Here is a 15,775-nt window from a genome sequence, read left to right as displayed (position 1 = left end):
ATCCACAACTTTTCTGGGCAGCCTGTACCAATGGTTCACTGCCCTCACAGAATAGAATTTCCTTCTAACATCTAATCTAAATCTCCCCTGTTGTGGATGCCCCATTCCTGGAGGCATTCATGGCCATGCTTGATGTGGCTCTGGGCAGCCTGATCTAGTGTCTGGAAACCCTGCACAGAGCAGAGGGGATGACACTAGATCATTATTGTCCTTTTCAATGCAAGCCACTCTATGAGTCTACGATTCTATGATCTTTTTCGAGAAAATTGATTTCATATGCACGTCTCCTTTTACCAATTAAAAATAAAATAAAATAGAGAGAGGTTGTTGTTGTTGTTGTTAGCAAATACTCTGTCCTCATTATCTCAGCAAGGTAAGAAAAAAGTTTTCACCAAGCAAGTGATCAAATACAGTGCAGCTGCTCCACAAGGCTTTGGAATCTCCGTCACTGGAGATCAACTCAACAAGACACAGCACTAAGCAGTATTCTTTGACTTCAGAGTTCATTCTGCTTTGAACAGGGCATTACTGAACTTCAGAAATCCTTTCATACCTATATGTTGTTTTTTCTTGTTGTTTTCTTGTTGTTTTGTTTTTTAGTTTAAAAATCTCAGTTGTTTTGGGAAGGTGATATTTCTTAATTTATCTGTATTTTTCCTAATATAAGAAACACCCTAACTGGTGTGTTAAGGAAGACTGTGAAGTAACTTTCATAGCAGTAATATAAGTTACCTGCCAAGTTTCCCACTGTTGCATTTCTTGAAAATTTAATTACTTTTTCAGAAGGATAGCATTTGGTTTGATTGTAGTGGCTTTGTTAACAAAAATACATTCTGATCTTTGGCCAGAATACTTATGACTTGTTTCACTTGAGCAAAAATTGTTGTTTATTGTAGACTAAATCTCTTTTTCATTTTCAGCTGTAATTGATAAATGCTGGCATTTTCATTCTGCCCATTTTCATAAATCTCTATTGTATATAATTTGTAAAATTTGGAACTGGTCTATATTTCCTTTTGTAATTGAGAAAAAGATAGAGGAATCAGGAGGAAAGAAAAAGCAGATTTCCTACTAGTGTGAAATTCTGAGGATGTTTGAACAATATATATATTTTTTTCATGTTTGCACAGATGTGTGAATGCTAGAAGCATTCAAGTCTAGTCTGCTTTATAATCTGTGCTTAGGTTCGGAGTATGTTAACAAAAACTCTATTATTGATTTGAATTTGGTGCTAAATAAGCGCAGCTCAAAGTACAGAGGAAATGTGAGTGTAGATACTGTAACTTGAAATCTGATAGATTATTTTTGTCCTTAAGCCTAACTTTTTTAGTAATGGGGCAGCATTATAGTACAGATGTGAAAAGACTTGTAGGATATGTCAACAGGAGATTCTAATATCTGAATTCTGTTCTAATAATTTCTTCTGCTCTTAACAGTTTGGACTGGCTACTGTATTGTTTTTTGAAAGTGATGTGTATGTACTTCCTGGCCTTCCTAGTGGTGCAAGATTCTCAGAATAAAAGAAAACACCAAAGTAATGTTAAAATATTATAATTATTCCCCAGCAGACTTTCTTATTCTTTCTTGTCTCAGAAAACTTATATCACTTTAGGACTGCTAAAGGCAAAGACCTGTACATTTTAATTCAGCAGATGTCTACAAACTAGTCTCTCACAGGGTAAGAAGTTCATATCGATGTGTTGAAATGGGTAAGAAATATGAGTAATATGTGTAATATACTTATGTGACATGTATGAAATGAAATGAAATGAAATGAAATGAAATGAAATGAAATGAGATGAAATAAAATAAAATAAAATAAAATAAAATAAAATAAAATAAAATAAAATAAAATAAAATAAAATAAAATAAAGAAGATGTGAAGCATTAGTTTGTACAATGCTTGACAATGTCATAGTGTAGCCACTGGGATTTCTGAGAAAGGAAGACACCCAGTATTTCACTATAGGTTCATATACTGTTTTCCTGCTTTAACATTTTAAGGACTGGAAGGAAGAGATATTTTTGAAATTGTCCCAAACTTTGTATGAGCACATTTTAGCGAATCTGGATTTATAACATTGTTAAATGCTTATTTACAAATTTAGCTTATGAAACTGAAGTTGCTTTTAATATTGATGAAATTAATTTCATAGTTTCTTATTTCCAATAAGCTAACTATTGGAATTACTGAGGATAAAAACTGAAGAATAATGCAAATAGGAAAAGACAGGAAGTTGAAGTACAAAGCAAAGTGAAACAAATAAGATAAGGAAATTATATCAAGAGATGGATAAGATAAGGAAATTATATCAAGAGATGGATTTTCTATGTGTGCTTAGAGTGAGTGAAAATTTAAGGCAATAGTTTGTCCCCTCATTACATTTAGAACATGATACAGGAGTAGTAAAAATGTTATTAGCATTCTTTATTTTAAATGGTCACTTATAAGAAGATGGTTAAGGTGAATGCAGTCAATTTTGAAAGGTACAAAGATGAAAAAAATAAAATAGAGATGACTTACAAAATTCTGACTGTTGAGATTTACTTTATGATATTTATGGAACTATTGAGAACTCACACATAAGTTTGTGTTAAAGAAACTGGGAAAGTTTCTTGGGTGAACCTAATGAGGTTCTCGGGTGAACCTAATGAGGTTCTACACGGCAAAGTGCAAGGTTTTGCATTTGGGCCGGAAGAACCCCAGGCACCCGTACAGGCTGGGAGGAGTGGTCCTTGAGAGCAGCTCGGCAGAGAAGGACCTCGGGGTCCTGATGGACGAGAGACTGAATATGAGCCAGCAGTGCGCTCTGGCAGCTCGAAAGGCAAATGGGATCCTGGGCTCCATCAGGAGAGGGGTGGTCAGCAGGGAGAGGGAGGTGATTGTCCCTCTCTACTCGGCTCTTGTGAGGCCCCATCTGGAATACCGTGTCCAGGTGTGGAGCCCTCAGTACAAGAAAGACATAGAGATCTTGGAAAGGGTCCAGAGGAGGGCGACTAAGATGATCAGGGGGCTGGAGCACCTCCCCTATGAGGACAGGCTGAGGGAGTTGGGCTTGTTCAGCCTGGAGAAGAGAAGGCTGCGGGGTGACCTCATTGCAGTCTATCAATACCTGAAGGGAACCTACACCCCGGAGGGGAGTAAACTCTTCAGAAGGGCTGACAACAGCAGGACTAGGGGAAATGGATCCAAGTTGAAGGAGGAAAGATTTAGGTTGGATGTTAGGGGGAAGTTCTTCACAAGGAGAGTAGTTAGGCCCTGGAACGGGCTGCCCAGGGAAGTTGTGGATGCCCCGTCCTTGGACGTGTTCAAGGCCAGGTTGGACGGGGTCCTGGGCAACCTGATCTGAATGTGTACGTTTGGTGGCCCTGCTAGGCAGGGGGATTGGAACTACATGATCCTTGAGGTCCCTTCCAACCCGGGTGATTCTGTGATTCTGTGATTCTGTGAAAGTGAAGAATCATAGAATCATATAATTGTTTAGATTAGAAGAGACCTTTAGAATAGTGGATACCTTTACATTTTCTATTCAAACATTTAAAAAAAAAAAAAAAAAAGTATCCTCATAGTTTACCAAGGAAGAAAGAACTAACAGGATTACCAAGAACATAAATCCTTAATAGAAATGTCGTGTAGTTTCCTTCCACAAGATTTTAATTCATAATGTACTCATTGATAGCTTGGTGCCAAAATTTTCATATTCCTTTTTCTTTTTCTTGAGCAGAGCAGAAAGAAGTTTAGCATTGCCATGCAACCAAAATGCAAAGGAACTGACATTTCTGTAAAGAAAAATGTTTTGAAGCAACTTCTTTCAATGTATAAAGTAATACCATATGATAATGTATTCAATTTTCCACTTTTAGTCAAGCAGATTAATTCTTCAGGTGACTACAAAAGTACTGGGTATAATTTTTTCTGTTTGGATCCAAAGTCAGTTTTCCTTGAATAAGATTTGGAAGACCTGAACGAATATTGTGATGTAAGCAGTGCTTGCATACATATGAACATAAAACCAATAAATGAATTAAATCGTTCTTTGATATCAGCAACTATCTCCACTATTAGTAAAAATTCTTATTTATGTTGTAATTTGTTTGTTTGTTTGTTTGTTTGTTTGTTTGTTTGTTTATTGAGGGAGGAAGGAGTGGTGGGGAGGGAGCACACAAACTAAAAGCATGACATTTTATCATAAAGACTATAAATACAAGATGCAAAGGGCTATAATATGTGTTTGAAGCTAAACATAGGAGTCAAAGAACAAATTCCCTGGAAGAAAGAGAGGAGGGATCTATACAAATGGTGGATTTCTGTGTAGTCTGAGGAAGATTTTGACCATGTGGTTATTCTTTACTAAGTTTTGCCCCTAACAGGAAAGATGGCCATGGACTTCAACAGTCATAATTATATCCATACTTTCTGATCAAGGAGATGAGCTGATTTGCAGAAATATAAATCTTGGAGGTATGCCAGCTGTAAAGGATTATCTTCTTTGAGTGGGGATTATGGGAAGGGACTGGTTCAGAGTCTAGCTAACGTGAATAAGAAAAAATGCAGGCTCTTTCCCTCATGTGTGCAAGGACTCAATAAGAAATATCCAAATCATTGCTGAAATTTCCCTATATGTATCTGTGCTTTCCCCATATTGAAATATTTTAAATCTTCCCTTCAGCTTTACAAGGGATACAGTCTACTTATATAGAACTTCTAAAATAGTGTATCCTCAATATCTTCAAATGTATCTTTTTTCTCTTCACTTAACTCATTTAAGGTTCTCCTTGTTACCACTGCTCCATTGTTAAGGTTGAAAAATATAATCCTATCTAGGAAGTCCAAGGTTTTGTATTAGCTTGCTTGTCAACTTTGATGTGGTTTTTGTTATTGTATTGACATAGCACTATCTATGGAGTTTATGATAGAGAGATGTGTGGGAAAATATGGATTGCCATTTTGTGCATTTTTTTAATTCACCGTTTTATTCTTTGTTTACCGTCAGCAAATGTGTGTGCAGTTTTGTAGTCCCAAAAATTCTTCATCACATTTGAGACTGTCATGCAGTAAAGAAGCATTATACTTTGATTTATAAACACAATAATAGTCTGTTTTGAGGTAGCAGAAACAAATTAGGCTAAGTAGAGAGAAAATGGGGGTTATTTGCTTGTCTTCTCTGTCAAAAAAGCATGGCTGTGGAAATGCAGTGCATCTGACAATGTGTACTATTATTTTTGTTGACAAATGCAGAATGTCTTCAGTCTGATAATGAATAGGTTTAAAATCTCATGGAGACAGAGGAGTTTCAGATAGGCATTCCTCACTTCTTCCCCTTCCAATGAGAACAAGTTGAACTGTGGCTGTCAGCAAAGTTGATTGCTTGAGTTCTGTTGTCTTTACCAAAAAGAAACAACAGAAAAGGGCATACTAGAAAAGCTATCTATCTGCTCTTGTTATGTTACAGTTATTAAAAGAAAAATAAACTTTTTCTTGCCTATTGCTTTAATCAATCCAAAGCATATGTACAAGGTAATAAAGTACGGAACCTACTAAATCCGTTTGGACTAAATCTCAAACTTCTGATTTACAATATGGTTGATTAAATTATAAAGGTTTATTTGAAGCCAGACGAGCATTTTGAACTCCAGAACACGGATAAAATTGATTCAAATGTTTCTCCAGGTTAGAGAAATTCTCTGTTGCTATGATTGTTGTCATCAACAGTAAGAAAATATTTCTCATATATTTAGTCGTTCCTTTTATTGCAAGTAATTACACTGGTAGGAGAAAAAAAAAAGCAACTTTTTAGCCTGTGTAAAACTGAAATTCTTGCAGAAGAAAAATCACTTCAGAATTTGTATCAGCTCTTTGAATTAATGCATTTTGAGTCTCTTGCAGGAAAAACTTCCAGCTATCGTGAACATTTTGTTGGCATTTCAGACTTCATAAAAGAATAACCACAGAACTCATAACGGAAAGAAAATCCAGTTGTTAGTTATTTTTGCATAGCATTGTCTGAACATTCTCATTAGGAATATCACTGTATTACGTACACACACACAAAATAATATATGTCATTTTATATTTCAGATGTCCATCTGACTATTCCATACAGAAGCAATGCCAAATAGCAGACTGAACCATCTGTGGTTTGAAGAAAAACATGGATTAAAATTACCTAGTGGCTTAAGTCAGATAATTCTCCAGGAGGGGAAAAAAAAAAAAAAAAAAAAAAAGTGAAAAAAGTGCACTTGAAGTTCATAGGGAATTCAAGGGCCACAAATAAAAATATTCTATAGTTAAAAAGCAGGGAATAATCCACTAAAATCACATGTTTTTAAATACCAGAGATCACACAGCCCTGGTAGAACACTGCAATAAACAAATATGCATTTCCTCCTTACTGGCTGCAGACTTCTCTTTTAAATTAACTTTCTAGAGTGATTTAATATGTAGATCATTGTTCAATTTTGAAAGCTTCATTTGCAGGGTACTTATTTTAAAGCTACTATATAGATTGCATTTTCAGCATAAATTTTTAATTTTCATAGATGACCATATGATGTCTGTCAAACACCAGGGGAGCATGGAGTCCTGATGGAAGCTGGCATCTCTCAGAGAGCAGCTGACAAGAATGGTTAGGGCCAGAAGTGACAGCGACCATTTCTTGCATGCACAGAAGTGGCCCTGGCTGCAGTTGTGGCAGAACATGGCTACTGCTGATGTTGGTCCTAAATGGCTTGCTAGTTTCTCCACTCATGGCACCCAGGTGGCAAAGTGCTCTGTCCTTTGCATCCCCTCTACCCTATCTAGCCACAGAATCGGAGGATATGGAATGGTGAAATCATGCTCAGCTGGCCACAGCACAAGAAATGAAAGATTCCTTGCCCTCTATCACCAGGCAAGGGAGGACCAAAGAAAGAAAGGGAAATGGAAATTTTGTACTCAGAGTACTATGAGTTAAGTTTTGTACTCCTTGCCTATCTCACATTGCAAGGTGTCCTTATATAACAGATATGAGATTCTAGAGCTTAATGGAGAGATAAACAAAAGGTGGAGGAGTCACCTAGGGCAAATTAGCCCAGAGCATTGGAGGCTGAGGGAAGGGTACATGACAGCCTTCAGCTTCTCACCAGGGGACTGGAAGGGCAGTTCTGAACTTTTGTCTCTGGTGACAACAGTAACAAGACCTAAAGGAATGACATGGATTTGTGTCAGAAGGTTAAGTTGAGGACTGGGAAAAAATACTTCATCAGAGGAGATAGCCATGGAACAGGTTCCCCAGGACAGTGGTCATAACCCCAAGCTTCCAGAGTTCAGGACATAAGATTTGAATGGTTCTATGTGGAGCCAGGTGTTGGACTTGATGATCCTAGTGGAGCCCTTCCAGCTCTGGGTATGCTATGATTCTATATGATTTTTGTAGAAACTATTCTAACTACATAGTGATTTAGCACTTCCCAAAGGACTTAGTGCAGCCAGCTGCACTTATTCATCTGTCACAGTACTCCTACAGTGAAATTTCTGCTGTGCTTATCTATTGCAAGAAATTCACTTTTTTCTAAGTATGCCACATGTGGAAAAGGTTCGTGTCAGCATGATTTTCTTTCACACTTTGAAGAGAGTGTCAAAATATAGTAAAAATGGGAAACATAGAAAACCAATTAACCAAGTCTTTTCTTATTTTTTTATTTACAAATCAGATCCAAATCATCATAAAAGTTTTGGAAGATTCACTGTACTTTGGATGAGGTCCTGAATCTTAGGTGAGTGGCAGCCTGAAGAGCAACTGTGCGACAGAATGTGCATGAGTTTCAGCAGTAAGAATGTAAAAACTAATGAGGAGGAACCTGTCATGAAAAGAGAGCTACCATGGGTGACAGCAGTGGAAGAGTTGACACAAGGCCATAACACAGTCAGGGGCTCCTGATTTCCATCGTGCTGAAGCTGAGCAGAAAAAGAAAGCAGCTGGACTTCTCTGTGTTGCCCTTCTTTCTGAGATTTTACAGGTTATTAGGGGATAATAGTACCTTTAAAAGCCAGTAGGAGACATGAGAGGCTTGCTTGTTGAAATCTCTGTAATTATTCACTCATGTTGAGTTCCTTGAAGAAAGAAGTAGAGGGAGTTTTGAGGTAGCTGACCTTTCCTTGGAGAATGGCTTGTGGTCCACAGGGGAATGCACAAAGAATTATCCCAGGAGTAATGAAAGTGAATATATAAGAATTAAAATAAATGTCTGCAATATATGGAAGGCTGCATACTTCATGCACTTCTTATTTTTCACTGCCTACTATGATTCTTAAATTCTATTGTGTATTTTGCTGCAATATTTATTTTTTACTAATAAGTACAGTCAAGTAAAAATAAAAAAAAAAAGAACATTAGAAATTATTTCTTTGAAATCACCTACCTTCACTTTTCTTGTAGGGTAAAAGGGTATATCAGTTCAAGCAGTAAAGCTAGGTCTGATTATTACTCTCAGAAACTCCTTTAAAGTAGTATTTACAACTACTAGGAAAGACCTGCTCTCATTTTCCTGCTCTGCAGCCCATAGTGAAATTTATGTTATTACACTGTGTTTTGTTCTTTATACTATTTTATATAATTTTACATTTTCTTAGAATTAAATTCTCTCTATATCTTAATGCCTAAACAAGAATTTTGCTTTAAAAAAGACTTCAGCAAATTCTTCTGTACATTTAGATTGCAGTCATCAAGGCATTTGTTTCCATTTATTTTTGTTGATGTCTGCGCTTCACCTACCTTTTTCCTTACACAAATAATTAGCTTTAAGTGCAGATTCCACAGATATGTACATGCCAGTCAGTGGGACTGATCATACATGTGACATACCTTTATTTTTCCTGTTACCTTTTTAGGTGGCAGTATTTTTAGCTCATGTAAGATGGTCTATGTAGTTTAACAGCACTTCAGCTACTCATTAAAGTATTTCATACAGCATTTTAGAAACTGTCCATCTTACCTTTTCCCTAAAACCAAGGCTTGATCTTCAGTTCACCTGAGAATGTGCAATGGATATACATTCTGCACTACAGATCTGTGAAGTCTCAAGTTTATGAAATAAAAGAATATGTTCATGGAAGGTAAAGATCCAAAAAGAATGGAACTAGATTCTGCTGGAAGAATTGGGATTACAACAAACAACGAGAAGTGAAGAAGAGACAGGATGTTGAAATCTGTGAAGGAGAACTGCTAACAAAATAAGATGATGACACACAGGGTAGCTTTAAGGAAGTAAGCTCACAGACCTGGTGTGCTATACTAGTTTAAACAACAAGAAGGAAAACAACTAGACTAGAAGGACAAAAGCAATAAAAATGACTAATGCTTCATTTCTGCCTTCATTGTTGAGAGATTTTGATATATAGAGAAGGATGACAACATAAAGATGAGCTCGTTGTTTTAATCTTCTCTGGCAGCCTGAATTCTCACATCACTTAACCTTACATCCATAAGCCTCATAGTGAGAATTAGGGGAGTAAAATACTCCCCACTATAAGGGTAGAGCAAGTTCAAGATAGACTCATGAGTCAGCACGGCTTCACCAAAGGATGATCAAGTCTGATCAGTCTGGTGGCCTTCTATGGTGAATTGACAGTGGATAAAAGGAAGGCAACAGATGTCATCTACCTGGACTTCTGAAAAATCTTTGATATGGTCTCCCACCACACTCCTATATCTGAATTGAAGAAATATGGATTTGAAGAGTGGATTATTTGGTGGATAAGGAATTGGTTGGATATACATAGCCAGAGGGTTGTGGCCAATGGTTCTATGTCCATATGTCTCTATGTCTCTATGTCTCTATATGGTGGAGGCCAGTGATGAGTGCTGTCCCCCAGAGGTCTGTCTTGGAACTGATACTCCTTAACATTTTTATCAATTATGTAGATGATGAGGGATGTACAGAAGGGTGAGGGAGGTGACTGTTCCTCTCTACCCTGTTCTCATGAGGCCCTCTCTGGAGTATTGCATCCAGGTCTGGAATCCCTGCGCGAGGAAAGATGTGGAGCATTTGAAGAGTGTACAGAGGAAGGCCACAAAGACGATGCAAGGGCTGGAGCATCTCTCCTATGAAGATAGGCTGAAGGAACTGGGTTTGTCCAGTCTGGAGAAGAGAGTTCTGCGGAGGAGATCTCATTGTGGCTTTCCAGTATTTAAGAGCTTGTTATAAACAGGAAGGAAATCAACTTTTTACATGGTGATAGTGATAAAACAAGGGGAAATTATTTAAACTAGAGGAGGGAAAATTTAGACTAGATGTCAGGGGGAAGTTTTCCACTGAGAGGCTGGTGAGGTGCTGGAACAGGCTGCCCAGAGAGTTTGTGGATGCCCTATCCCTGGTAGTGTTTAAGGCCAGGTTGGATGGGACCTTAGGCAACCTGATCGAGTACTCAATCAACTCTGCCTGCATCAGGGGAGCTGGAACTTGATAATCCTTGAGGTCCCTCCTAATACAAGCCATTCTATGTTAAGGCCTGGGATTAAATGAGCTGTTGTTTGACAGACCACATTCTTCAAAAGAATTCTCACATTAACTTAGGATTTCATTAAATTTTTTATGCAACAAACAATAATGTCAGAGAAACAGTCAATGATCCTAATTTTACTCTGTTCAGAAATGAAGAATATGTTATATATATATATATAGTCTCATAGAATAAACAAAATATTCATTTTAATATTTTTAACTTTTATTTTTAATACAACACTTGACTTTTGAATTACAAGACTTTTTCTGGAATTTGGTTTTGAATTTTATTTTTTATCTTTTTTATATCTTCTTGCTCTTTTCTTCCCAGCATCCTTTCACCCCACATAAATAACAACTTTAAAATTTTGGAATGAACAAGGTAAGAGTGGAAAGCTGATCGTGACAAGAAAACTCAATGAAATACTCAATCTCTGCAAGTTGTGATCCAAAACTGCAAGCAGCTAAACACAGCCTTTTGCTCACTTCCTCATCTCCCAGTGAGATGAGGAAGAGAACTGGAAAAAAAAGAAAAGCAGAACTTGTGGGTTGAGATAAAAGCTACTATGATAGAAAAGGAAAAGAGAAATTTAATAGCAATTGCAACAATATATATATATGTACGTAATTATAAAACAAGTTATACACAAAACAATCATTTACCACCTGCTGACCAATGTCCAGCCAGTCCCCAAGCTCAGCTTCACACCTGACCAACTTACATCAATTTGTTTATATTTTTTGCATGATGCCATATGGTACGAAATATTCCTTTGGCTGGTTTGGATCAGCTGTGCTGGTTCTGTCTCTCCCAGTTCCTTGTATGCCTTCAGTCCTCTCACTGGCAGGACAATACGAGAAGCTGAAAAACTGAAATGTTCTTGGTTCTGTACAGCTTTGCTCAGCAACAATTAAAACAGCAGTGTATTACCAATATTGCTTTTGACCTAAAGCCAGAACATAACATCATACCAGACACACCAGATTCTCTGTTCCAGCTGAAACCAAGACGTGAAAAAGTTTTCAGATCTTTCTCAGGAGCATGGTGAGAAAGTAACACGTCAGCATTTATAAATCTCTGTCCTCCAAATCTGTACTTTGGCTTTACAGAGTTTTCTTCATACAGATCAGGTACTGAAGCACTGTAGACAATGAAAATGCATTCATTTCCAAACAAGTCATGGAAAGACTGACTGTTCTTACTTTACATCTAAAATGCCAGTGCTAGTTGTTCGGCTCATGATGACTGTCACAAATTGAACTTGAGCCCTTTCTGATATTTGTGGGAGTTTTGCCATTGACTACAATACAATCAGAAGGTTATTCAAATCTGTTACTACAGTGACTGGAACTTATTTTTGTCTGACATTGTCTAAGAGTCCTTGGAAGTCTTGTTCCAGTTGATTTCCTATACACAGTTTGTGATGTTGTGGTAATTAATAATGACAATATTGCTGATCAGCATTGTACGTATACTGGGAATTCTCTTTGCTCCTTTGTGTGTTCTGTGACTTATATCTAATATAAACATAGTAAACAACCCTGAAATCGATAATCAGCACTAAGAAAATAGCTTTTGTTTTTTCAGAGTATAAGATCTACCATGTTTTTTCTGTAAGAATATTTGTGATGATCTGAACAAAAACTGACTTTGAAATTATTGAAAGGTTATGCAGCGCTGTTATCAAGGAAGATGTTTATATTCAAACAAACATAATATGTCTTTAATCAGCGGTTCACCTAAGAGCTTTTGTTGATATAGTTGATCTTATTAAGAAAACAAAATTGAGAAAATTAATGTATCACATGCATTCTACCCAAATATCTCATATTCCCTAGTCACTAAGCTACAGAGTTTAGTATTTGAAAATGGTAAAATCTGAAAAGGAGGTAGAGCTCTTATGAATAAAAAATTGTATGAAATCAAAGAATTTAAAGAGAGCATCAGAAGAAACATAGGGGATGAAATTTCCAACATTAGAATTTTCAGACTATTCTGTTTTACTTGCCTGTTTGATATATATATTTTTCCTGTCTTTGTATAGATTTGGCAAAAGCGTGGTTTTCCAAAGAGAGCAGGCACATCCCCTAAGAATGCACTGAAAATTGTATTCAACTTTTACATGCTATTTGAAAAATTTTATTTTTCCATTTTATACTATGACCAGACAGTACTACAAAACTCATCTAAAGGTTAAGGTTACCTGTTGTAGTTTTAATCTGATATTTATGCCTTTAGAAGCACCAATCAATAAGCAATTTTAATACCCTACAGTAATTTTGCTATACTGAAAATTTCCATTTGGTGAAATGTCAGAATTGCTCCATACATATGTAACTATGTTGCCCTCTTGTGACCAGCTTTAAAAAATAGGGAGCCACCAACCACTTAAAGAATAGAATTTAACTCAAAATAGTAATAAAGTGAATTATGTATAGACTTACATCACTTAAGCACTTGTTCTATGCTAAACAGAGCAAAATGACCGTTCTAAACTTGATCTTAAGTACCTATCATATGCACGCTGCTTCTATACCTTTTTGATCCTAGTGTCAATTTTTGTGTGGTTTCCTCTTCACATCTCATTGTCCTTAGTTACTCTGCTAATTTAAAAACAATTTTCACAATCATATGTGAACATTTCATGTGTTGACTGTGATGTAATGAGACTGACATTCTTCTATTAAATGCATATTATATAAGCATCAAATCACTTGGCTTTTTATTTCATCTCATATGGGTCAGATACTAGTAGCTACAAGTAGGCCAAAGTGTACTGAATATCAGAGAATAGCTTGAGTTGGAAGGAACATTTAATGGTCAGCTAGTCCAACTCCCCTGAAATGAGCAGGAGCATTCACAGCTTGATCAGGTGAGTCAGTGCCCTGTCCAGCCTGACCCTAATTGTCTCCAGGGACGGGGCATCCACTACTTCTCTGGGCAACCTGTTCCAGTGCTTCACTACTTTTCACTTCTTCCTTATATCCAATGTAATTATTCCCTCTTTTATTTGGAAACCATTTCACATTGTCTTGTCACAACAGACACTGCTAAAGAGTCCGTCCACTTCTTTCTCATAGCCCCCCATTAAGTACTGAAAGGTTACTATTAGGTCTCCCTGGAACCTTCTCTTGTTCAGCTTGCCCTCACAGGGGAGATGTTTAGATCATTTCTGTGGGCTTTCTATGCCTTAGCGTAGCTTCCAGGAGGATTCCCTTTTGACAAAGATTTAAGGGATGAAGACAGTGGCCTAGATGGCTGAAAATTCTAACACTCTCCGCTTTTCTTGCATAAAGAAGACTATAAAGGAATAGATCATAGAAATAAGATCAGATAGCTAATTTATTCAAGCATAAGATTGGATCTCCTTAGTGTGGAATTGTTGAAGCCATGTCAAGTTATTTCTAAATCAATTTTTAGTGACGTTTTTGTGCAGAGGATTGCATGTGCTTCATTAAGCAATCCAGTTTAGAAAAGTATAAAATTCTTAACTGGGCTTAGTACCTACTTCTTAAAACAAAGATTTACACAGACTATAGAACTTTTGTATTACCATTATAGCAGATGAGAAAAAGACAAACTAGATGTTGAGTTTTTTCCTACATTAAGCTTTTTTTCTTTTATTCTTTTTTTTTTTCTTTTTTTTTTTTTTTTTTTTTTTCCAGGAAAGCACCTTCATCTTATCCAGTGATTAATGTTTAAATAGAGAATTTGTGTATTTCAGATTCACTGAGAGTTTCAAAGAGATATTTAGTTATTACAGTAGAAAGTACACTACTTTTGATTTTGAAAGAATAATACAGTCTGTATGTAAATGCAAATTTTTACAGCTTGAAGAAGTCCTCCTATAAAAAACTATTCTACTTCAGGAGAAATACAAATTTTGTTCTGTAGTTATTCATAGCATAAGTGTTTAAACCAATTCATGCTGAGAGAACATGAGCCATTGATATTATTTATATTAAATATGGCTACTCTTGCTGTCTTTTAATTGGCTTTTATGTGAGCTAGAGATTGTTTGTAATAATTAAGCTGGAAGTGGGAGTTAGCATAGGAGTTTATGATCTCCAAACAACATTTTCAGGTCTCAGATATGGACAGCAATATCGTGATTAGAATCCTGAAAAATAAATCATTGTTAAGGACACATAAAGAGTGCTCAGATTGGAGAAGTGCGTCCATGAGAAAATTAGAGAAAATGCTTTATTATTCATTAGCATACCCTAATGCTTGACAAGAAAGTTTTTTTTTGTTTGTTTTGTTTTTGTTTTTTTTTTAATGAAACAGTTGCTTTCGTTTATGTGATATTTAATATTCAAACATGGATAATCCAGACAGATTATAAAATGTTAGTTGTATTCGTGCAAGAAAAACAAAAATGTAGGAAAAGTCAATTTTCACTTCCAAAAATTAAAATGTTCTATTTGATTTCTGGCCACTATAGTGCAGGCAATGTTATCTTTAATGATTTAATTAACACTTTCAGGGCTATTAACCCATCATGTCAATTACAGATTGAAATTATGTCAGTTTGCATCAAATTTTTTTTATTTGATCAAAGCTTTTTACTCTTCTCTTATCAAACCATTTTACGTTCACGTTTATAGAAAAAACATCTTTTTTAGAAAGATGAGAATAGCCTTCTTACAAAATAGGTAAGTCAAAATGTATTTTTTCTGACATGCTTACAAGAATATGATACTTTTTAATGATTTTATTAAATTGTAACTTGTGAGTTTAATTTCACAAAAGTGAAGAGATGAATGTTGGAAAAAAAACAATAACAAGAATGATACATTTCAGAAATCAAAGCAAACAACATTTTGGAGGTTGGTAGAGTGGAGGTGTTATAACTGGAATGCATAAAGGAAAAGTATTTCGGAAAAGCAGATACGCAAACTAAGATATATATTAGAAATATGTCATAAAAAATATTTTTAATCTGTTTGAGCCACAGAGAAAATAGTATACAACTGTATAAACGTAAACAAAAGAAAAAAAAAATCAACAGGCTTTTGAAGTCGTTGATGAGCCAGATTTCAGATTTTGGTACACATGATTTAAAGCTTAAGTGTACCTCTACAGCACTACTTTCATGTACATTCATGTACATGGAACGTTTTGCTGTGGGCAGATGCAACAGTTATCTAAACACAGATGTTGTGAACCTGCAGGATAGTGTAATGTGGGGCAAGAATTCACGTTTTCCAGCGCTTAAGAAAGCTTTGTATGCTCAGTCAAGGAATCTTCAATTGTGTCTTGTCACAGCCTAAAATTTGTATTTGAACTCCA

The 15,775-nt window shown here is 36.1% G+C and overlaps 1 long non-coding RNA gene across 1 annotated transcript; it reads left to right on the top strand.

The window, feature by feature from the left end:
* The first annotated feature begins 4,163 nt into the window (after positions 1 to 4,163).
* Positions 4,164 to 10,637, top strand: LOC128090925 (uncharacterized). Its single transcript, XR_008211151.1, has 3 exons — positions 4,164 to 4,462; positions 7,693 to 7,755; positions 8,992 to 10,637. It is a non-coding gene; the product is annotated as an uncharacterized LOC128090925 (long non-coding RNA).
* Positions 10,638 to 15,775: the final 5,138 nt, after the last annotated feature.

Source organism: Tympanuchus pallidicinctus, unplaced genomic scaffold (genome assembly GCF_026119805.1).
Source record: "Tympanuchus pallidicinctus isolate F22 unplaced genomic scaffold, pur_lepc_1.0 scaffold5, whole genome shotgun sequence".
Taxonomy (NCBI): Eukaryota; Metazoa; Chordata; class Aves; order Galliformes; family Phasianidae; genus Tympanuchus; species Tympanuchus pallidicinctus.
Note: the sequence above shows the minus strand (reverse complement) of the source record. Positions and strands in the feature narration are given on the sequence as shown.